Genomic DNA, 25,844 nt, shown 5'->3' on the forward strand with positions numbered 1-25,844 from the left:
ATACATGTGCTTAGCTTGTAAATAAGCATTATTGTTTACATGAAAACATAACCTGGCATATTTTTGCAATAAAAAAATAATTTCTAAATTCCAAATTGTGATGAATCTATACATATTGTTTGCCTTTATTCATATAGCCAGTCCCGATTTGTACACGTGATTAACACCATTTGTTGCAAAGGAATTACGCGTGAATTCATGAGGAACAAACTGGGGAGGAAAAAAAGACCCTTAATAACCATGATTAATCATAACCATAATTAATTCATACCCTCTTACTTGCTCGCCAGGGGGTTGTGAAAAATATGAATTAATGTGTGAAGACATTATTTATACATATGATCAACTTAATTTACTAAAAAGTAATTCCATATGAATAAAACCCTTTAAATCATTATGAATTCACATATTAATCCTGAAATGAATAGGCAGCATACATATCTCACTAAAAATAAACTTTAGTGTCAATAAATACAGAATGTCTATATGTTTATCCTCACATTTGACAGGCATCAGTTCATTATTTAGTTAATACTTTGGTAATAAACTGGGTCCTCACCTCTAATCTCGGCTTTCAAATTGATTTTCACGTCTTCTGTTGCATCAACATCATGGCCTACCCACTGAAATCCAAATGTTGGATGTTGGAACACTGCAGCCATCAAGTACATATCAGTGAAGGGGAAAATAGTAGGACCCTTTCCTTGAGCAGGATTGTCTTCACCTTGCATTTTGACTGCTTGGAAGAATTGTGTTGAATGAGACTTCTGCAAAGCATGAATGAGTACTTTGACTTTTGTTTGACACTTTCAAGGGGGTGATAGAGAGAAAGTGTGCAGGGCACAACAGTGCTTACAGTCACAACTTGGTCAGCTTTTGTTAAGTTTGTTGCCTCCAGGAAAGGTTCCAGGACCTCAACAAGCTAATTTAACTGTGTATACTTCCTCACTGTAATTATGATATTCTTATGTCCCTGAGCCTCCAGGATATCAGCAAGCTTCTGGCTATCAAGAACAATAAATTATTTTACTTGAGAAAGTGTTGAATTCACTGCTGGTATACCAACATTAACACCAAACATCTTCTCAAATTCATTCCTAAACAACAAGCTTCTGTGCAAAACTGAGGCTATTTGATTTAATTTTGAGAGGGTTTGGGACAAGCCTTTAGTCTCCTTCAGTCCATTACAGATGACCAGTTGTAGTGTGTGTGTGTGTGTGTGTGTGTGTGTAACAGGACAAACTCTGCTGCCTACAGTTCATGCCAAGGCCAGCTTCAACTTCTTCCTGTTCTGACTGAGGCAAATCTTCCCAAACCTCTTCATCATCGAGTTCCTCACTTGCATCTTGATGAGCTTCTACACTGTGAAGAAAGCTTGCAGTGAATGCTTTTTTCATGTTAGTGGCATTATCAGTTATGATGATCTTGTTCTTTAATTTGAATTCTTCAGTGACAGCTTCAAATGAAGTGTTGTTTTTGTCTCCAGTATGGGTCCCTTGCAACTCAGAACAATACAATGCCAAATCAAGTTTTTCTTGCATAATGTGTGCTATCACACCAAGGAATGATCGCATTTTCTTATCAGTCCAGATGTCCGTTGTGACTGAAATTCCACCACCAACTGAAGGTTTTTCTTTTATTTCTTCTTTGATTTTGAGGACCATTTGAGGCATTTTGCTTGATGTAAATGTAGACCTTGAGTTTGGCCAGTATTTTGGATCCATGATATCAAGGAAATGTTATAAATGTTAAGCTGTTATTGTCATCTATAGACAGAGGTAGGCTCCATTGGAGAATTAGATCTCTTATGAGTGCTTCACTGATTGCCTTTTGACGAGGATGATTCACAACATGTTTTACTATCCTGTGAGAAAAAATAATGAATTGGCCTCTCAGAAGATATTCCAGTTGAAGCTCTTTTTAGATATTCAATGTACCTAAGGAAAAAAAAACAAAAAAAACAAAGACAATTGTATATTGTGTTCTCTTGTGAGTGTTCTGTCAATCAGTCTGCATGGATATAATGTATCCCATAATCCCTGAAAAATTACTAATTTAGGATTGGTGGACACTTATCCAACCAAGCTCTTTCACTTTAATTTTCTTTTTATAAATATTCTGTTGAAGTTGTGGGGTAGGATGTGTAGATATATATATATATATATATACACACACAGGTGACAAATTAAAGGAAAAAACAGTATCTAAGTAAGGTTGCCAGAACAGTGTGTGAGCTTGGAAAATGAATAAAGAACTGTGAATCAACATAACTCAGTTGAGCAGGGTTTAACTTAAACAGGTGTGGCACTGGCAGCGAGAGACAACCACTAGTAACCACAATTATGCCACTCCCCATTTACATTAAAGTGAGTAGGGAGAGACTCACTAAACCCCTCTCTCCTCAGGCAGGATTGGCAGACAATCCCAGATACACACAGCACGAAGACCAGTAACAGCTGCAAAGCAATTTATTGCACACATTTAACAATCCAAGAGGGGTGGGGCACAAAGTCCACACCCTCCACGTATGTACAGGTTTAACCCCACCTTTAAAACTGCCTTTAATACATGGGCAAGTATATACAAGATTAAAAAAAAAAAAGGAGAAGAGGAAAAATGTAGGTCCAACCGACCTCTAATCTAAAACTAACATTACCTAATTTAAACCAAATCAACTAAAACCTAATCTAGTCCTAACCCCCCGGGTGTAGGTCTCCTCGGGTTCCGTTGTCTCTGTCCAAGAGTCCAGAGTCCCACCCGGGCAGGTGGAGTGGATCCCTGCTGCAATGTGGCCGAAGTGGTGACACCACGACTCAAGAAAGGAGAGAAATGGAGGCTCAGAGGCAGGGCCGTAGCTAGTGGGGTGAAAGGTGGTGACAATTATAGGGGCCCCGACTGCCTAGGGGGCCCCACAAAATCCAGCAGTTATACTATATATACCTGTTCTGTGAATAATTCTAATATTTATATTAGTTGAATGCCTGAGATTTTAATGAAAACCACAAAAACATGCAATTTGGTGAAAAGTTTTCCAAATATCTACTCCTCTCCCCTCCTGAAAAATGGTTTAGTCCGATCCAAAGTATTAATTTTTCAGTGACAAAGATCAGAGGGATGTCCCACCCCAGCTCGTGAACTGAACCAATCAGAGCTGAGGCTGCGGCTGAAGTGAGTGGAAGTCCAGGAGACTTACTGACTGACTGAAAATGTCAGGGGAAAGAAAACATAAATCAAGGTACCAGAAACGCCATGAAAAGAAGTAGATGGAGGCCAGGAGAATTGCTATATCCCAGTCTATCAAGACGGTCTTTAAGACAGGTTAGTTTATTGTCATTTTGTTGCCAGATTCACTTTCGTGGGAATAGGAAAACTACCGGTCGGTATTGTCACATCATTTTCATTACCGGCGCGCACCACCACCGACCGAATGATTACGTGGTCAAAATCCCCGTCTTTTTCCCGCTCTTGTAAATACAGTTGGTTTGTTTAACACACAGGAAAATTAGACACGAGTCACGACGCATGTCACAAGCATTACGGACCTGCCGGCTGTTGATGTATTTTATTAGTCAAGAAAACACGAATTCAACACATTGCTCTTGGATGGATACATTTATTAGCTTTATTTAATAATATATTATGCAGTACCATATTATCTTCATAAAAAATGAAGACTGAGTAATTTTAGTAGTTTTATTTTTTACATTTGACTGCATTCTTGTTAATTTCTTAATGTTTACATTTTTGAATTTTGGATTTATGAACAGACTGAATAATTTCTTGTCCTTTGTTAGTTTTTTATTAGTTTGTCTTGAATAATTATGAGGACTTTAAACAGTGTTTCATAAGTTATGGCTTAATTGGCATTGTTTTGATATAATATTTATATAAACATTTAACTTTTAAAATAAAAGTTTACAACAACATTACCATCTTCTTTTACATGTAAATAGATGATGTCTATCCAAACTCAAGAGAGGTTTAATAGCCTTGCCCGACTTTCAACTGAAAGCCAGCTAAGCAGACAGCTGGACTTCAAAGACATCATAAGTGACTTTGCCAACAAAAAGGTCCGACAATGGGATTTTGGTTTATCCTAGGTGAAGTGACGTGAAAGGTCATCAAAGGTTAAAGATCAATCAAACCGATATACATATAATAATGATTCGTATAATTTTCATAGTTATTTAAATGTTATTTACTGATTGAAATTTGTTTTAGTGTTTGCCATCTATTTTTCTTTTGCTCAGTAAAATGTTCAGTAAAAACCTTTATTTGCATTTATGTATGTTATCTGTTTTGTTATTTTGCTATAAACCCATATTAGGTTACACATGGGCCTCCATGCTCATATATTGTACAGTATATGATATGGGTGGAGGGTGGTGGGGGCCCACATCAATTGTTTTTCAGGGGGCCCCAAATCCTCTAGCTACGGCCCTGCTCAGAGGGATCGCTACACAGATCGGGATGGGTATGTATAACCGTGCACTGCCAGTTGAACTTATAATGTACGTCCCTCGACTCTCCTTTCTCCCAGCCTGTCTCCCTCCCGCAGGCAAGCCGTCCCGGGCCCGGTCTCGCCACCAGCGCTGCTCCGCGGAACCCTCCCTTCTCCACCAACCCTGTAAGATAAGGCACAGACAGTGGCAGTCTGCAAGATACTAACTCTCCTGTGGTTAAGTTATTTTAGCAGGTGAACAGGGCAAGACTCTGATCCGGCAGCCTACAGAAGCATTCCTAATAAGTTTGAGATCAGTCCAAATACTCAACTTATATGCACTCCGTCCATATCAGTCCAATCCAACAGCTCACTTCAGTCATACCACTGATACTACACACTTAGGCTTTGCTGCCAGGTCCCATCCTCCTGCTTGCTCTATTCCCAGCTGTCCTGAAAATACAGACTGGCTGCTTTTAAAGCTAAGTTCATGGTACGGAGCAGGGAGGCGATTGGTTGAAAGGTGTTTGGCTGATTGCTCAGGAGGATATCGTCCAATGAGGAGAGGCGTGCTGGAATTTGCGAATGCCGCAGTGTGTAATGTGCATAGTGAATACAAACGTGCTCAATGAAAGTAAAAGAAAGTAGGAAACAAGAAATATAAATATACAATCATATTGAAAACATCACAACTAATAAGTGAAGAAAAAGCAATAATAATCAATATAAAAGGAAACCCACACATACACCTCAAATTACACACACCCACATTGCCCCACACCCCCTGCAACACAGGAATAGGGTATTTGTATATAATCTCAGTTTCTTGCTACAGTCCAGCTTTCCACTACTTGGCAGCTTACTATCTTGGCTGTCTCCCTTTATGACCCAACAGAAAAAAAAAAAAAAAAAAAAAGGCTTAGGCTGTATATTAACACAAACTACCACTTTCCCTTTACATAAAATATACATGCAAAATTAATTTATGTAGCGTATAGTATACTAACAAAACCCATTGCTGCTATACATTACTTTAAAATAAATTATCTGCTATATATGTAAAAACTATATACGAAATTCAAATGATTGCTCGGTAGGCTACATTAGCACTGAACAACCGCACCAACAGCAACTAAATCACTGCATAGCCTGTAAAACCATCAATTAGCCTACAACAATCTGATCAACTATAGATATACTTTAACCATTTATCAAGCGCCAATTAACACAAATAAGTGCACTGCCAAAGTAGCATTTAACAGGCAATTATGTAATCACTTTCTTAACTAAGGCCAGTATCACTATTGATACGGAACTATATATATTTGTGGCATTCTTCTCAACCCAGTCTCACAAAAAAGTAATTAAATCATATAGTACATTACAGCAGAGAGCATAGCACCATTTAAAAATATATACATGTGCATCTTACCTTAGATTGTCCTGTTTCTTGATTTCTTCATTGATAATTCAGTTATTAGTATGCAGGTCGGCTCCTGGCATAGGCAGATAAAGCCTGATTTATGCTTCTGCATAGATATCCGTACGTACGCTTCTCTGCAAAGTGACAAGGAGAAGGGGTTTCTGGGTAAGCGTAGCCCGTAGAGGCTCGCAGAGGAGCCGACGTGCACTCCTCTGAAATCTCAACAGCGCATCTCTGTGGTCCTGTGCATCAAGCAAGTGGTGATTGGTTGAGCAGGGAGATTCTGAGAGCCGCGGCCAATCACTCAGTACTGGGGCAACTGGTGTACAATGCATGGCTGCAGCAGGTCAGAAAAATCATGTAGTGACATACAGGAGTGTTTAAACTAATAGACTGTACTGGCCTGGACATGTGGCATGAGGTCTCACAAAACTAGGGGGCTCCTTTTGTGTCATTCAAAATTTTGTGCACATAATGAGTATTTTGTCCCTCAAAATGCACATTACGTGCATATAATTCACATTTTGTGCAAATAATTCAAATTTTGTCCCACAAAATGCCCACTTATTTCGTGCTTGGCAATTTTGTGGACAAAAAGTAAATCATACTTTGCCTTCCGTGGATGGGATTCACGATCAAACAGACTGATCAGGGCATTGATCTAGAGACCTGGGTTTACAACGTAATCAAAATTGAATTCCAAAGGAAAGTTAAAAACTTGCTGAGGGGATCAGGACAGGCAAATATAATACAACACATAATGATAATAATGAATATATGATGTGAAAATTGCTTGTTTCACCAATCAACATGATTATAAACGTTTCACAATTACTAATTGTATTGCAAAGACCAGATTGTGGGCTATATAATATTTAGTATATTCTGTATAAACTTACGCGGTTGGCAGTTGGAGAAGTAGGTATTTATAGCTTACCCTTACAAAAATAAAATATATTTAATATATTTTAAGATTTATTTTAAAATATACTGAATATATTTTATAATATATGGTCAAAATTATATTTAAATTATCGCCACTACTACTGCCAGTAGTATATATAGTAATATATGGTAACTTTCACAAAATTAGGCAGCTTCCCATTACTTAATCTAATTAATATTTCTTATTAAAATGAATTAATAGTTGAAGCATACAGTATTAGCATACAAAATACTACTTTACATTTTTAGAAATCATATCTCTAAGGACATTATATTATTTACTCGCCAACATCAGGCCATCCCTCTTGTTTTTTTTTTTCACACATAAGTGTGAAACATAAGTTTTCTTCAAATCTTTCAGGTCAGAGTTTTTCAGAAGACTTGTGCAAACTACTGTGGAGAAGCTCCCTCTGTCTTCTCCCAAAGCATATTTTGACATTGTTTTCAAAAGGGAGTAACAATCATAAAAAACACCACCTCGGAACTTCTCGGAAACAAATCCAGTTTTAAATGTAACGGTATGTATACGGAGTGGATTCTGATTGGATATAGACCCTTCGAGTTATCGTTCAAGTCGGAAGCACTGTCCAAGTGGGAGGGGTTTCTGCACACTTACATAGAAACCTGATCGAAATGACACTCTTTCAAAGCTACCATTGGCCTGTGCGCACATCACTCAAACAGGTCCCTTCCCACTTCCTGTTTGTATAAAAGGTGACATTGCGCAGGTTCTTCCTCTTTTACCTCTTCGCTGGACTCGAGAACATCAGCTCTCTGTCGCTTGTTTGTGCATAAGACCCCTTTTTCAAACTACGTATTTCGGTTGGCTGGCTTCACTGCTGTGTCATTCACCACCGTTTCTCCCTACAGTACCTCTCTATTTGTTTTAAATTTAGTTATGTTGATAGCTAATCCCGATTCTGTTCCGTCCACGCACCGGAGGTCCGGCAGTTTCGGTTACAAATAGCACATTTAAAAAAATAATAGTCGTGTTTATATAGTGCCATATATTACACGACTGCTTGCTGTGTTGGTTTTTTGTCCACAGGGCTTTTTCCTCCACAGCAGGAGCGCTAGCAGTGGCAGTAAAATCCGAGGCTTGGCCCGGCCTAAGCTTCGGTTGTTTCCTGTGCGGCCAGCAGAGCACAGATTTACTGTTTAAGGTAAGGATGGCCTCATCTCGCTGTCTGTCCGCAGAGCCGGACCTCCGACGCAGTTCATGTTCATGAATTCATGTTTTATTCTTGCAATTTGTGAAAATTATCATGTTGCTAATGGTAGCAGACACACCAGAGCCAGCAAACAGGTGCCTCGTTGAATGGTGTATTTGGTACTAGAGTTGCGCCGATCCAATAATCCGTATCGGTATCGGTCTGATACAGGCCAAAAACACTGGATCAGATATCGAAAATAATAGGTGTTGTAATCCGATATGATCCACCGACAAATCTAGCCTGAAACATCGCCTTAAAGGGGAACTCTCGAAAATCCATTTTCTCAGGTTATTCTATAAGTAGAAACATATTCTGTGCAGTGAGTTTTTCATGTCTAGCTCATTCTATGTACCAGAAATCAGAGATTGAGAAATATATCGTGACGTCACCGGGGTCCTAACTATGGAGCTGCTTTCCTGAGAGTCAATGGGGGAAATCCGAAAAGTCATGAAAATAATTAAAAAAATAACATTTTATGCACGTTTGATTGAACCCATCATCCTATTTTTCCGAAAGAACCTTCTGTTTGTAGTCATAAAAAGTGTATTTCACCACCCAGAACTGTCGCTATTATTGAACATGATTATTTTATTCCAGCACTGCAGTGCAGCTACGGCGCAGTGCGAACTGCGCACGCGTGTTCTCCACAGAGCTGCACTGCGCTGGAGACACATGGTGAAACCTCAGTCACATAGAGGGCATAAGTCACATTAGAGCAAGGGTCCTGCAGGTTAAGGATGTGGAAAAATAATTACTTTTTATAGTCTTAATTACTGACTTTTTAATGACCTGGATCAAAGTGTTCTAGGATAATAGTTGCATCGACAAATTCCATACGAACACAATCGGTGGAATTCTGCAGATCTGCGCTACAAGAACGCGGCCAATGTCTTCCTCACAGAGACGAAAACACTGTTAAGTGTGTAATATGTGCAGTGCAATTAAACTACCACACATCTACAGCTGGTGTGTTAATCCACCTAAAAGCCATACACCCTTGTGTGAAACTAGTAATAAAAAAAAAGGAAAGAGGAGCAACAAACACATTCATATTATTAAACTACACACACAGCCAGCTACTGCAGTTTATTATAACTCGAGCGCACAGTGTGTTTCTGAGCGCAGAGCGGTGTCTGTGTGTTGAGTGTGGTTTGGAAACGTGGAAAAGTAAATAGTTTAGTTAAGTAGATTGTATAAATTAGTTACATACATAGTCTAATACATTTTGTATTTCGCTGTTATGACCAGAAAACATTGCCACAAGGACGCTAATGTTAAGGCTTTTTCGGTGCAGCTTTCATTGCTAAACTATTAGGCTGAAAAATAAATTTAAACAAATTGAAGATCTTTAAGTGAAAACTCAAATGTATGACTTAGGACTAACACTGGAGATACTATTTACGTTAATGTTAAGTTGAGTTACATTCTACATTGATTTTTTTATTTTTTTTACTGGAAATGCTTTTTATATATATATATATATAAAGCATTTCCATATATATTTGTTACTTATATTGTCATATTTTAATCCAGTGTATGACACTAGAATTATATATATTGCGTTAACTAAATGTTGAATGCTTAAATATATATATATTTTCATTTAAAAGAGTTTCACTAAATAAAAGGAAACCACATTATTGCATAAGTCATGTTGTTGTGGGCTTTGTATTTTTTCCTTTAAGGAAATAGAGAATTTGTTTCACATCATCCATACATATGGCATATTAACAGGTTAGTAGTAAACAAAAATATCGGATTGGTATCGGTATCGGCAGATATTAAAGGTTGAGGTATCGGTATCGGATTGGAAAAGAAAAAGTAGTATCGAGCCATCCCTATTTGGTACACATCACAGAAGACGAGCTGCTTTCTCACCTCTCAAATGTTTTTGTTTCCGCTTGAAGTACCTGCTAGTGGTACGTCAATTCATTGCTTTTTAACAGCTACTGATAATGCAGTGAGCGCCTAAATACTGGACTCTTGAGTTTCTCATTATAATTTATTTCAACGCGGCACAAATACATTATAACAGTGTGGTTGGAGGCCCCTGGGCAGTTGCCCTACTTGCCGGTACAGTAATCTGGCCATGACCAGTTTTTGAATATTTATCACAGGAGTGCTAAAAAGCAATCACTAGTACCTTTTGTGGTTTTATACTCCAATTGTTACTTTTAAAGCTTTTTGCTCCAGAAATCAGTGTAAACGTTTAAAATGTGCATTCTAATGAAAGAAAATGAGGTTTGATTTTTTATTTTATTTTAATATAGTTGGGCATTTTAACGGGATTTCATCTGGAGTGGGGAAAAAACAGTGTCAAGCAAATACCTTTTTTAAAAGGTGTGTATTTTTTTTGCTCCAGTAAACAGTTACTAGCCACCTCCCATTTGGCTTTATCCAAATCCCAAATCATAGCATTAATTACAGTTCAATATTTCAATAAGTGATTAGACTTTAACAGGTTATTTTATTGGTTCACTATTATATTAATGATAATTCTAATGTTACTGGGAATAGAGGAGGGGTGGTGGTGGTGGGGTGGGTTAGTAACTACATCATAGTGGTTACATTTATAATAAGAAAAAGCAGCATCTGTAGATTTCTAGTTGTCTAGTGGGTCAAAGTTTTGATTGAATCCAAGCCTGAGTTCTGATAGGCAGATGCAGCCATGAATATTCTGACGGTTGAAATGTCATTTTCAACCTTTCTGTTGCTTTAAAATACCCCTTTCTGAGTTTGTATTCTTATTTAATGTTGACCTGTCCTTGTTTCATTTTGGATAGTGAATAGAGATTCACTGAAAATCCTGCATATTTAATAACAAAGATTAAAAAGTACCACAGGACAGTTTGCGTAAATGTCATGCTCTGCTTAAACTAGCAATATCAGTGCATCAACGGCTTTCATTCCTGTGAAATGCAGTAGTGGTTATTATTCAATATAATAGCTATTTTGGCTGATTAATAAAATAGATAATAAAAGCAGCACTGTGTTACAACACACTCCGGAAACACGGCAGCAGACTTCATTATTATTATTTATTCATTTGCCAGCTGCCTTTATCCAAGGTGACTTAATGTTATTATATATACATTCCTGACTTAAATACAAACTTCACAATCTCTGCAGGCTGCCCCACATGTACAACAAGCTGTTGCCAATGACTCAACAGTAGGAAGGATGAATATTCCCTTATGGAACAAACATACATTTTTAATGTATGGGAAATTATTTTATTTTTCATTCATCAAAACTGGCCTCTTATATATTTAAAATATATTATATACATATTAAATGTATTTTCTTCTGTATAATGTATTTATATGTTCTAAATATATTGTGAGGGTCATTTCTACCATATATCTTTATATATATATTTTAGTCTAGTCTGCAAAAAAAACCACACATTTCCATAGAAACTGTCAATGTATTCCCCAGACCTCTTTCATATTAGTGTCATAACATGCACTGGAGAAAAACTAATTGGATCCCCTTGAATGATGTTACAATCTCATGTCCCAAAACATCTTACTTTAGAGATTCTATATAGACACTGGGAAGAAAACAAACACTGTTCTGAATGCCTGCTACAAGTAAATAAAATCTACTGATGAGACCTTGTTTCATTGTTTGCAAACCTTCATTTTGGTTTGAACTTGTGTGAGTGTGCGTGTGTGTGTCCCTTTCAGACAAGACACCTTCTGACCGCAGATTGGCCATGTTCATTTGTTGCACTCCATGAAGCTATGAAATGCAGACAATGTTTGCATATTTTAAAATAATAATAATAATAATAATAATAATAATAATAATAATAATAATCAGATTGAAGTAAAGGTTGTAGGTCGGTCTTTGATGTTGTTCTGTTGCAGGGGAAGGCAACCCTACTCCTGGATAGCCACAGGTCTGTAGGCCTTGTAGGTCTCTCTCAATCATCAATCGCTACACACCTGGAACAGACAACTCTGACCAATTAAGGCAGTCTCAGAATCAGTTCATGTATTAAGGGACTTGGGAGTAATCAAAAACCAGAAGTAACTTTGGAACTCTAGGACCAGAGAAGCCTACCTTTGCTCTAGTGACTAGTATTTGTAATGGGAAGAAACACCAGGGAAAAGAAACACTGCCTACAGTGAATGTTACTTGTTGAAATATAAAAGATTAGCTGAGGGTGAGAGCAGACATGTAATTCAAGAAACTTCAATCCACTTCCTCAACACAGCCCAACATCTTGAATAATCTCAGCAGGTAGTCGTGAAAGAATTAAACCCAAGGATATCCTGCAAAGCTAATTATTGAACTTAATCACTTATCACAGAGGACCCGTGATATCAAGATTTCCAGCTTTTTTTTTTCTTTTCTTTCTTTTTCTTGATTACATGAAATGTGTCAGTGAAGCAGCAACTTTGACTAACTGTCACCTCCTGCTGACACTTTCTAAAATTAGCCCATTATAATACATTACTCATCAAACACTGCCAAAGATGGTGGTGGTGGTGGGGGCAGGGGGGTGTATGTCTGGCATATGAATCCAGTGCACTGTTACAATTATATGTCAAAGCTTGTGATGCTTGCACCATTGAACAGGAAGGGAGACATTAACATTATAAATTATATTAAGTAAATCCCTCACCCCCAACACAAAACATCCCAACCACCTCCTACTTCCTTAAGCTATTTATTTCTAGTTAAATCAGGCTCTTTCAGTTATACTATACCATGGACTTGTTAATATTAATAATGCATTGTGTGTTGGTGTGTGAGTGACAATGAATACAACTACACATTGATCACTGATGTAATAAGCAGGGAAAGGGATGTCTCAACAGTTTAAAAATGTTGATAAAAAAGGAAATGCATTTGTACTGACTAGTGTTGATATCTGTATTTTATTATTAAAATCACAGATTCTTTGTTACAAACTAAAGATTATTAATAATAATCAATATATGCTTATTAATTTATTTATCCAACCATAGTGGAGACAGAGTTACCCTATGATATTTCTAAAATTAAATTAATCCTTGTGCACTTTGAAATTCAAAAACAAAATGTTTCATGTTGACTAATAAAGTGAACAAACCATTTGCATAACTGATAAATAATACATGTATAATTTGACTTCTGGAGAAAGAATATATAAACAACATCATTCATAACTATACTGCTGGAAGTCATGTAATTAATAAATGGAACACAAACCACAACACACCTGATTAAGGCTTATCTGTAGTGTAACAAATTATAGTGTGAATGCATCATAAATAACTAGACTTCATAATATGAATTGAAACTGATTTCAAAAAAGGCCATCAGCCCCTGAAATAATCCTAGTTCAGAAGCAATTAATAAAAATCCATTAAAATATGTCAGATGAATCCATATTACTACTACTATTGTCACAATGACAACACAGGAATAAGGACCCAAGTGCAGGACAAAGACAAAACCAGGGGAAGGGCTAGGGTGGAAATCCAGCAGACAAAGTCAGTGGGAGAATCCAGGAATCATGGTAGAAAAACAGGCAAGTGGTCGAGTGATCAGGCAAACAATATAGAGCAGGTAATATAAAAAACAAACAGAAACAGGCGAGGGTCAGGAGCAAAGGAATTCTAAACAGTGAGTAAGAAAGCCAAGGCTGTAGCACAATGGAGGCAAACAAGGCTTCAACACTGAAAGCAAGCAGAAGAGGGGTATAAAAACATGAGGTTGTTGAGATGTAGATGATAATTCAATTATTAAGTGAATGGAGACAGAAAGCTGAGGAAAGATAAAGATCCAGCTCCCTGGCCTGAGCCTGATAAAACGGTGACAGGGGCGACCTTCGGATGGTGAACTTGGTTATGGTAGGAGAAGGGACATTACAGTACCCCCCTCCCCACAGGAGGCTCCAGCAAACACAGATCGGTGATGGCGGGGATGTCCACGAGGCCGGGGAGCTGGATCTTCAGAGTGGTCTCGATGGAATTTAGCGATGATGGAGGGGTCAAAGATGTACAAGGCAGGTACCCATGAGCGTTCTTCCGGACTGTACTCCTCCCAGTCCACCAAGTACTGGATGCGTCCTCTGTGGCGATGGCAGCTGGGCAATGACCGAACTGCATAGGTGGAACCATCATCCAAATCCAGGGGAGGAGGAGGATTTGAAGGAGATTCAATAGGACAATTGGAATGCATGGGATCCAGGACCACCAGTTTTAGCAGGGAGACATGAAATGTAGGGAAAATTGTGTAACCAGGGGGTAATTGTAAACAGTATGAGACAGGGCTGATTTGACACAGTATCTTAAAAGGTTCAATATACCATGGACTTAATTTCTTGGATGGAAGTGTAGCGATATGTTGGGTGTATTTTCATAAGAGCATTTTAGCTCTGAGCTGAAGCACTGATCTAAAGAAGACCTCTCCCCCCCAAAGTTATCAGATTTCCTTAACTCATCAGCTTGGAACTGGTTTACATCAAAGTGACAGTCATGGGTGGATGGCACCAAGAATAGGCCAAATAGTTTGGAATCCTTCTATGAGATGTCTGGAGAAAGGGGCCTGTAGGTAATAAAAAACTCTTTGAAGTGGACGAGAGCCGAAATCCCGACATAGAGCTATGAACCCGGGCCAACCGGCATTTTCAAAAGATGGCATGGATTGACATCAGTCATAAATCAAGCCCCCCTCCAATAGGACACTGGGGGCTGAAACCGAAATCCAATCTCAAAAACTCAAGAACCAATCACCTATTGATCTGACAGATTATAAAGAACAGCGCACAGTCTCTTTCTCTCTCTCTCACCTGAACCAGAAACTCGCTGCCACAGCTCAACCTGTAGCTCTGTTGTCAGAACCGGAACCAGAAACCAACCATGTCTTTGCCGGCAACAGAAGAGTTAAACTGGGAGAAGGAGATTGAGCCGTACGAAGAATTCTTTTAAAAGGACTTTATTAAATAAAGAACTTTACAGACTGCGCTGCCCGCCTGTGCCCACCTGATCAGTGGAGTTTTACAGCTGGACAATTGACTAAGTCGACTGTATACGAAAGTGTCAGTCATTTAAATAGCTATTGAGTCTTAAGAAACTTGACCCTTGGAACAAACAGGGCCCTGCTTTCCTCAAAGACTTTGTCTTCAAGTAACTACAGTGGAAACCCTGCTTACAAAGAAGATTTTGTGCACAACCTTGGAGCCTTCAAACCAGTGGAAAATCTGTTTGGAAAAGACTCTACTTTCGTGAAACCCCAACTTCCAGGTGCATCGACTGAGTGGAAGTTCTTGGACAAAGCCGAACCGGACTGCCTTTGTTCCAAACCACACGGACCTCGTGCCGTGTGCTGTTATCTGAGCCCGAAGCCAGAGAGGCCTCTCTGCGACGAAGTTCAGATAAGTTTAACAGTTTGGAGTTTGTGATTCATGACATTTGAGAAATCAATTAGAAATGTTAATCTGTGATTCATAACTCTAGAATGTGGAATATCATTTAGTTTTCTTAAATATAAATGTGTGTTGCATTAAACTGTTTTGTTGATAATTTTAGAAATAAAATCTGTCAACGCCGAGAAATATCTTCTCATTCCTGTTTAACTGTTTAGTCTGAAATTGACACATGTTAACAGACATTAGATTATAGGTGGCACTGCCTATCCTTAATCATTGAATAATAATCATTTAAGGGAAATTGTGGTAACAAGTAATGATAGGATCTTTCTCGGCACCTAAACGTAAATGAGACTGATATATACACTCACCTAAAGGATTATTAGGAACACCTGTTCAATTTCTCATTAATGCAATTGTCTAAACAACCAATCACATGGCAGTTGCTTCAATGCATTTAGGGGTGTGGTCCTGGTCAAGACAATCTCCTGAACTCCAAACTGAATGTCTGAATGGGAAAGAAAGGTGATTTAAGCAATTTTGAGAGTGGCATGGTTGTTGGTGCCAGACGGGCCGGTCTGAGTATTTCACAATCTGCTCAGTTACTGGGATTTTCACGCACAACCATTTCTAGGGTTTACAAAGAATGGTGTGAAAAGGGAAAAACATCCAGTATGCGGCAGTCCTGTGGGCGAAAATGCCTTGTTGATGCTAGAGGTCAGAGGAGAATGGGCCAACTGATTCAAGCTGATAGAAGAGCAACTTTGACTGAAATAACCACTCGTTACAACCGAGGTATGCAGCAAAGCATTTGTGAAGCCACAACACGTACAACCTTGAGGTGGATGGGCTACAACAGCAGAAGACCCCACCGGGTACCACTCATCTCCACTACAAATAGGAAAAAGAGGCTACAATTTGCACAAGCTCACCAAAATTGGACAGTTGAAGACTGGAAAAATGTTGCCTGGTCTGATGAGTCTCGATTTCTGTTGAGACATTCAGATGGTAGAGTCAGAATTTGGCGTAAACAGAATGAGAACATGGATCCATCATGCCTTGTTACCACTGTGCAGGCTGCTGGTGGTGGTGTAATGGTGTTTTCTTGGCACACTTTAGGCCCCTTAATGCCAATTGGGCATCGTTTAAATGCCACGGCCTACCTGAGCATTGTTTCTGACCATGTCCATCCCTTTATGACCACCATGTACCCATCCTCTGATGGCTACATCCAGCAGGATAATGCACCATGTCACAAAGGTCGAATCATTTCAAATTGGTTTCTTGAACATGACAATGAGTTCACTGTACTAAACTGGCCCCCACAGTCACCAGATCTCAACCCAATAGAGCATCTTTGGAATGTGGTGGAACGGGAGCTTCGTGCCCTGGATGTGCATCCCACAAATCTCCATCAACTGCAAGATGCTATCCTATCAATATTGGCCAACATTTCTAAAGAATGCTTTCAGCACCTTGTTGAATCAATGCCACGTAGAATTAAGGCAGTTCTGATGGCGAAATGGGGTCAAACACAGTATTAGTATGGTGTTCCTAATAATCCTTTAGGTGAGTGTATATAACGAGAAGTTACCTGACATAAATACTAACCTGCGTAGTTATTTAATGTCAGACTAACAATACTAATGAGACTCACCTTCGTCTTACTAACCGGTATTGTAGTCAATGTGTTTATAACCTTTTTTGTTTAACGATTTGTGTGTTATCTTATGCGATGCCATGGTCTTTGATTTGGTCACGGAAGTGATTTGTCTTTGACTTGATGATCTAGAGTTGAATTTTAATTAGTTTTTCCCTTTTGTATAATTAGTGTAGTGCTACATTTAGTCTTTGTTTTTGAATAAATTTGACAATTTTTATCTTTGGAATTGGTGTCTGCGTCCAATTATTACAGAAATTGAGTTCTACAAGATTCCAGGATTCGTGATAAGGTGAAACTATAAATTCACTTCTTTAGTGTACCTTACGCTACATAAGTTTCAGTTTAATGTCCTGGGTTGAAAGCCAAACCAGTAAGATATTGTAGCGATTGACACTGATGACAGTCAGCTGGGATCCGCTGATGATGTATGGCCTGCTGCAGATGAATGTGAGCTGTCATAGTTCCATTCAGCGGGCGAGAGGCACATGGTTGGAGTTTAGGTGGTTGACCATGACGTTGTGAAAGAACAGCCCCTACCCCAGATTCGGAGGCATCAACTTCCACAAATAAGGGTAGAGTGGGACTGAGGTGCTTTATGATGGGGACAGTGATAAACCATGTCTTGAGTTGAGCATAGGCGCTGGTGGCAGAATCGATCCAATTTAGCATGTGGGCAGAACCCTTGAGAAGGGAAGTCAGTGGAGTGGCTATGGTGCTTAAATTGCAGATTGCGCTGATAAAAATTAACAAAACCTAGAAATCTTTATAACTCCTTGACAGTTTTAGGCTGAGGCCAGTCAGTGACAGCTCGAACTTTGTCCTGGTTCATATGGACTCTGTTGGCATCAATTATGTACCCCAGGAAGTTGATGTGTTTGTGGTGGAAGTCACATTTCTCTGTCTTCACATAGAGCCCATTCTTCAGCAGACGGTGGAGGAGCTGTCAGACTTGGGAGACATGTACAGAGAGAGTAGGTGAGTAGATCAGAATGTCATCAATGTATACAATGACAAAATGGTGTAAGAAATCTCGCAGGACCTCATTGACAACAGCTTGAAAAACCGAAGCCAAGGTTAACCAAACCAAATGGCATCACGAGGTATTCATAGCGGACGCTGTTGGTGACAAAAGCAGTTTTCCATTTGTCTCCCTTCCTTATCCAGAAGATCAAGATATGGAGATCAAGTTTGGTAAAGAAACACGCTCCCCTGACCTGTTCCAGGGAAGCCAGCACCAAGGGGAAGGGATAATGGTATTTCACGGTGATGTTATTGAGTCATCTATAATTAATGCACGGTCAGAGTCCTCCATCCTTTTCGGTGACAAAAAAGAAGCTCACTGCAATGGGGGATCTAGAAGGATGGATCAAGCCGAGTGCCAAAGCCTCCTGTATATAATCTTCCATTGCCTTGATTTCAGGAAGTGAGAGAGGATAAATGTGACCCCTTGGGGTGGAAGTCCCAGGAAGCTGTTTGAAGACTGGAAAGCTCTGCTAGGTCTATAATATCAAGGCGAAGCCTTATATCACAATGACAACACGGGAACAAAGTGTGGAATAAGGACTATGGTGGAAATCCAGCAAACAAAGTCAGAGGGAGAATCCAGGAATCCTAGTAGAAAAACAGGCAACACAGAGCAGGTAATCAAAAAATCAGCAAACAAAGAAATATGGTCATGGGTCAATCGCACAGAAATTCTAAACAATGCATAAGAAAGCTAAGACTGTAGCAAAATGGAGGCAAACAGGGAGAAGAGGTGTATATAAACAGGAGACTGATGAGCTGGGGATAAGGAGTAGGTGTGATGATTACTAATTGAGATGGAGAGATAATTGAATGATTAAGTGAATGAAGACTGAGAGCTGAGGAAAGAGCCTGATAAAGCTGTGGCAGGGGCGGCCTCTGGTGGTGAACTTGGTTATTGTTAGGACAGGGGACATTACAAATATGATCATTTTCTCCTCCTGCAGTTCAGTCAGTCTTACAGTATATGTTGTATAGCTGTAGAGTTTTTAGTTTTGCCTTTAAAAGACAGAATTAAATGGGATGCATCAGCAGAGGCAGCTCTGTGGAAAACTCAATTAGAAGGTGTTTGGAAGAGCTTTAAATGACTCTTTATCTCGTGCCATACTGGAGGCAGATGCAATTTGAATACAATTCGCTTGACCCCTTTCACTCTCCACTGCAATTGCGTTAGCTGTTAGGCAGGCTTGTCTGCATGCTGCTATGCACACCCTTGGTGGAGTGTGGAGGGGATGCACACCATACCACTCGGCCCTGTGATGCACCACACACACAGCACCACAGAAGGTTCAGTTGTACTCTGACACCAATGCAATGATATAGGGGAAAGACAAACAGCTCTGCAGGTGAAGCCTAGCTGACTGACACTACAGTCTTTACCATGTTTCCAGAAGATGTGGACCACCAGGTAATTGGCTGTGACATGTATGCATAAACTTTAACCAGAGGGCAAACAGGTTGCTATATATATATATATATATATATATATAAACACATACACACACATATATATATATATATATATATATATATATATATATATATATATATATATATATATATATATATATACACACACATACACAGTGCCTTGCAAAAGTATTCAGAGCCAGTTTTCACATTCTGTTGCTTTAAACCTTGCAGTCGTGACACTGTGATGTAGGAACGAATGTGTTATATACATGACCTACTCCACATATTCAAAGCAAAAACTAAAATAAGTAGAGAATTCATTAAATAAAAATTGAAGTCATGATTGCATAGGTATTCAATTAAACACACCTACATTAGTATCAGGTACACAAAATGACCTTTAGTTGAATGGCCTCTGTCTGTGTGCAATATTAGTGGCTCTCATGATTACAGTATAAAACACCTGTGAGGTTCTTTGGTCAGGTAGTGAATTTCAAGCAAAGACTCAATCATGAAGACTGAAGAACATTTTGAAAAAGTGGAGAAGTCGTGAAATAGAGCAATAGAATATTTATTACAAGCCAGCAGGGGAGAGTCACTTTTGGGGAAGTCCTGTGGTTAGTCTCTCTGATCAACAGAATTGTTACAGCTTTATAGATTAATCAATTTATTTGTATAGGGCATTTCTCAGGGTAGCCACAGCACACTTTACAGAGTGGTAAAGGTACAGCAAAATAAAATAATACATAAGTAATACAATAAAATAAAGATAGACCTTTAACAGTTGAAATTATCTAAAATAAAGTAAACAAACATTAAATAAACCATTAGGCATGGAGGAGAGAGAAACAAAAACTCCTATGGATGGCATGTCCATGGCACACTGGGGGCATGGGCTAGAAAACAGACTAAAAAGATGTCTTCAGCCATGACTTAAAGGCTAAGAAAGAGGGGGCATCTCCTACATTGGCTGGAAGATCGTTCCACAATTTAGAGCATTATAACCAGGGGTCTCAAACTCCCGGCCCACAGGCCGTATGCGGCCTGCCAAGCAATTTCATATGGCCCCCCCACATGGTCTCAAATTATAGTGCAATCCGGCCCACGATAAAAAATAAAAAAATAAAAAAAGTGTATATATTTTTTCTCCATTCGACTAATTTCTCATGAGTAGTCTAAATAGTTTTCTGTAGAAGATGTCAAACGTAGATCACTTCATTATAATAATCTCACTGAGAAATATATATATATATATATATATACACTCACCTAAAGGATTATTAGGAACACCATACTAATACTGTGTTTGACCCCCTTTCGCCTTCAGAACTGCCTTAATTCTATGTGGCATTGATTCAACAAGGTGCTGAAAGCATTCTTTAGAAATGTTGGCCCATATTGATAGGATAGCATCTTGCAGTTGATGGAGATTTGTGGGATGCACATCCAGGGCACGAAGCTCCCGTTCCACCACATCCCAAAGATGCTCTATTGGGTTGAGATCTGGTGACTGTGGGGGCCAGTTTAGTACAGTGAACTCATTGTCATGTTCAAGAAACCAATTTGAAATGATTCGACCTTTGTGACATGGTGCATTATCCTGCTGGAAGTAGCCATCAGAGGATGGGTACATGGTGGTCATAAAGGGATGGACATGGTCAGAAACAATGCTCAGGTAGGCCGTGGCATTTAAACGATGCCCAATTGGCACTAAGGGGCCTAAAGTGTGCCAAGAAAACATCCCCCACACCATTACACCACCACCAGCAGCCTGCACAGTGGTAACAAGGCATGATGGATCCATGTTCTCATTCTGTTTACGCCAAATTCTGACTCTACCATCTGAATGTCTCAACAGAAATCGAGACTCATCAGACCAGGCAACATTTTTCCAGTCTTCAACTGTCCAATTTTGGTGAGCTTGTGCAAATTGTAGCCTCTTTTTCCTATTTGTAGTGGAGATGAGTGGTACCCGGTGGGGTCTTCTGCTGTTGTAGCCCATCCGCCTCAAGGTTGTACGTGTTGTGGCTTCACAAATGCTTTGCTGCATACCTCGGTTGTAACGAGTGGTTATTTCAGTCAAAGTTGCTCTTCTATCAGCTTGAATCAGTTGGCCCATTCTCCTCTGACCTCTAGCATCAACAAGGCATTTTCGCCCACAGGACTGCCGCATATTGGATGTTTTTCCCTTTTCACACCATTCTTTGTAAACCCTAGAAATGGTTGTGCGTGAAAATCCCAGTAACTGAGCAGATTGTGAAATACTCAGACCGGCCCGTCTGGCACCAACAACCATGCCACGCTCAAAATTGCTTAAATCACCTTTCTTTCCCATTCAGACATTCAGTTTGGAGTTCAGGAGATTGTCTTGACCAGGACCACACCTCTAAATGCATTGAAGCAACTGCCATGTGATTGGTTGGTTAGATAATTGCTTTAATGAGAAATTGAACAGGTGTTCCTAATAATCCTTTAGGTGAGTGTATATATATGAATAGATGCAACGGGAACGCAAAGTGCGCGGGTAATATGCAAATCAGTCACAGCACAGCCGCTCAGCGCACTAGGAAAATAAAAGTTTTTGTTATATTGCTGAGTGTTTTATATTGGTTGTCCAGAGAAGAGGTCTTTATTTAGTAACATTAGTCTCTCCGCAAACACAGTGGCAGAGCGGATTAATGAGCTATCAGGTGACATTTATCACCAATTATGCGAGAAAGCAAAAGTTTTCAGTGCATACTCTGTGGCGCTTGATGAGAGCACTGATATAAATGACAAGGCTCAGTTAGCAATATTTATCAGGGGGATTAATGACCATTTTGAAGTGTCAGAAGAGCTACTCAGTTTGAGTGCGATGCATGGCCATACAAAAGCCAATGATATATTTATGCATCTGAGTGACGCAATTGAGCGATCTAGCCTTTCTTGGAAGAGACTGGTGGGGATAACTGCGGACAGCGCCCCGTCAATGACAGGGAGAAAAAATGGGCTGGTAGCGCTTGTTCAGAGAAAATTGGAGGATGAAAATGTGGAATCCGCGATCGTCTTGCACTGCGTTGTTCATCAGCATGCACTTTGCAGCAAATGCTTTAAATTTGACAACATGATGTCTGTTGTGATAAAATGCATTAATTATATCAGATCCCGGGGTTTACAACACTGCCAGTTTCGTGCCTTTTTGGAGGAAATTGAGTCAGCATATGGTGATGTCCTGTATTTTACTGAGGTGCGCTGGCTCAGCAGGGGTTGTGTCTTGAAGAGGTTCTTTGATTTGAGAACAGAGGTGAAGACATTCATGGAGGGAAGACTGCATATTCCTGAGCTTGATGACTCTAAATGGGTGATGGACCTAGCATTCCTAGTTGACATTACACAGGAGCTGAACACCCTTAATCTGAAGCTGCAGGGCCCAGGCCAGCTTGTTACCATAGCTTTTCATAATGTCAAAGCATTCTCCACAAAACTGAGTTTATGGAAAACCCAGCTTACAAAGAAAAACCTTAGCCATTTCCCAGCATGCAGGTCTTTTGTGGAGGGGGGCACAGCATTCAGTGGTGATGAATATGCTGCTTCCATTGAGAAGCTGCAGCAGGAATTTGACCAATGGTTTGCTGACTTTAAGACACACGCTGATATTTTTCAGATGTTTGCAGACCCCTTTTCTGTTGATGTGGAAAGTGCTCCAAGTGTGCTACAAATGGAGCTTATTGACCTGCAGTGCAATACTGAGCTCAAAGCCAAATTCAGAGAGGCACAGGGAAAAGCAGACACGATTGGACAATTTCTGAGAGAATTACCCCCTTCCTTCCCAGAGCGGATCATGTGTCTTTTTGGAAGCACATATCTTTGTGAAAAACTCTTCTCCACCATGACCTTCAATACGTCAAAATACAGGTCCAGACTTAGTGATGCCCATCTTCAAGCTATACTGAGGGTTTCCACTGCCAACTCCCTTAGAGCAAATGTAGCTCACCTATGTGAACAGAAACGCAGACAGGTATCTGACAGCAAGCAATAGGCAAACTTAAAAGAATAATGGAAAAACAACTGTAAATAGTTCATTTTTGATAAAGTGCAGGACATTGTTTTTTATTTTTTATTTTTTAATACTTGAAGTGGCCCCCCTATACAAAGACAGTGGGGTCAGTGGCCGCCAGGTAATTTGAGTTTGAGAACCCTGATTATAACTGTAGAACCGTGTGGGAAATAAGTGGAGAAGTCGCGGAGATAAAGCAAATAGAACTTTAATCGAGCCGGCTCGGAAGCTCCACGTCAGAAATAATTCCTTCAGTGAGACTTAATGTTTACAAACATGAGTACAACTTTATAGGAAAAATGACATAACATCTTATGGCCGTTCATCCAATCAGAAGATACAGGTCCGGGTCCGTGTCAATCGTTCTTTAACAGAAACAATTCCTGCCTATCTGGAGAAACGATTAAGTCATAAACAAATTTTCAGCAGACATCTGTAGGCTATTTCGGCACTGTGTAATCTTTCATTACTGACAGGAGTTTCTAACAAATCGACCTTGTTGACCCTTTACTTGTCCTGCTAAATCGAATCTGCTCAGTCTGTATACAAAACTACTTCTAATGCTAGTATTAATATAAAACATTATATAATAATCACAAAAACACTTTCTTCAACTTCCTATACAGAGTCTTCATTAACTAAATGCTCTACCACATGTGGTTTTCTTGTTTTTTTAGGGAGTACTAAGCAATCGGTTTCCTGGGATCTCAGTGGGCGACCTGAAGTATATTCGATTAGGAGATATTGTAAGTAGGGAGGTGCCAGTCCCTTTACTCCTTTAAATGTTAGTAAGAGAACTTTAAAGTCTATCCTGTAGTGCACAGGCAGCCAGTGAAGAGAAGCCAATACTGGAGTGATGTGTTCATGTTTTTTTTTAAGTTAGAATTCTTGCAGCAGCATTTTGGACTATCTGAAGTGCAGAAATAGCTCTGTTTGTGCTGCCTGAGAGAATGGCATTACAGTAATCCAATCTAGGTGTAACAATTTCTCAGTGTCATGTAATGAGAGGAATTGTCTTAGTTTAGCAATGTTTCTAAGGAAGAAAGATCTCGATTGAATGTGTGATTCAAAGGATAAATTATGATCACAGATGACACCCAGGTTTCATGCCATCTCCTTATGGAAGAAATTAAAGTTATAATTACTCAGTTTTGTCAGTGTATGATGAACAGTAAAATTTTGTCCCCTAAAATTATGACTTCTGTCTTATCAGAATTAAGCATAAGAAAATGACTTGTCCAAGTTTTAATCTCAGACAGACACCAGATTAGTGTTTCTATATCTATGGTATTGTTAGGATTTACTGACCAATAAAATTGTGTGTCATCTGCGTAACTGAGAAAGTTAATATTATGGCATCAAATGATAGGGAAGCATTGTCACGTCCCATTTGACATTTCCTTGGTACACTTCCCCCTGTCGCCACCTTTTCATTTTCTCCAGTATTGCATGTCACTTATTGAATCATTGTTTCTCCCCACCTGCACTAATCATCACCCCAAGACCCTTGTTTGCATGCCCTATATCCTCTCTATATAAATCCTTCACTTCCTCCCTTTTTTGCAAAGTATTGTTTATGCTCCTGTATCAATTCCGAGCCTTTTGTCTCTTTGTTACCTTTATATTACCGACCTTTACTACTCCTTCACGACTCCCGATTTCTGGATTACCTTCCCTGCACTGTTTGCCTGATCCCAGACCTCTCGCCTGCTTCCTTGACCAAGTCTCTCGGATTTCCTTTCTACACTGTTGTTTGCCAGCCATTGACCGCTGATCTGTCCTTGGATTCTCCTCGGTCTGCATCTGGTTCCCCTACCTACAGTAGCCTCCCTGTTACAAGCATGTACAATGAAAGAAGCCCTAAAGACTAAATAGTAAGCCAGAGAAATGGAGCGCAGGTGAAGGAAATTGGTAATAAAAGTTAACCAATAACTTCTGTGCAATTAGCAAACAATTCCAAACACTAGATGTTTTTTGAAACATTTTTGTTTGACGTTTCAATTATATAGCACAACACTTTGCTGTAAAGATGGTGGATAAAGAAATAATAACTCAGAGTAGTCCACAGGCATGCTGGCAAATGGGGGATAGCGCTCTTTTAGAAGAAAAAAAATGAAATCGTATATTTTCAAAATACATAATGGTCCAATGCCTGCTGATTGAGGGGCTTTGTATGACGGTTTCGAACGTAGTTATATCCGACAGCTTTGAATTCCACGCGGTGGAACTCACCTCTCCCTCTCACCTCTTCCTTCTAGTTCTCTACCATCCTCCCAGTCCACTCACCTCCTTCCTGGATGAACTCGACTTTCTTCTCTCC

This window comes from Amia ocellicauda, chromosome 2, assembly GCF_036373705.1.
Source record: "Amia ocellicauda isolate fAmiCal2 chromosome 2, fAmiCal2.hap1, whole genome shotgun sequence".
NCBI lineage: Eukaryota > Metazoa > Chordata > Actinopteri > Amiiformes > Amiidae > Amia > Amia ocellicauda.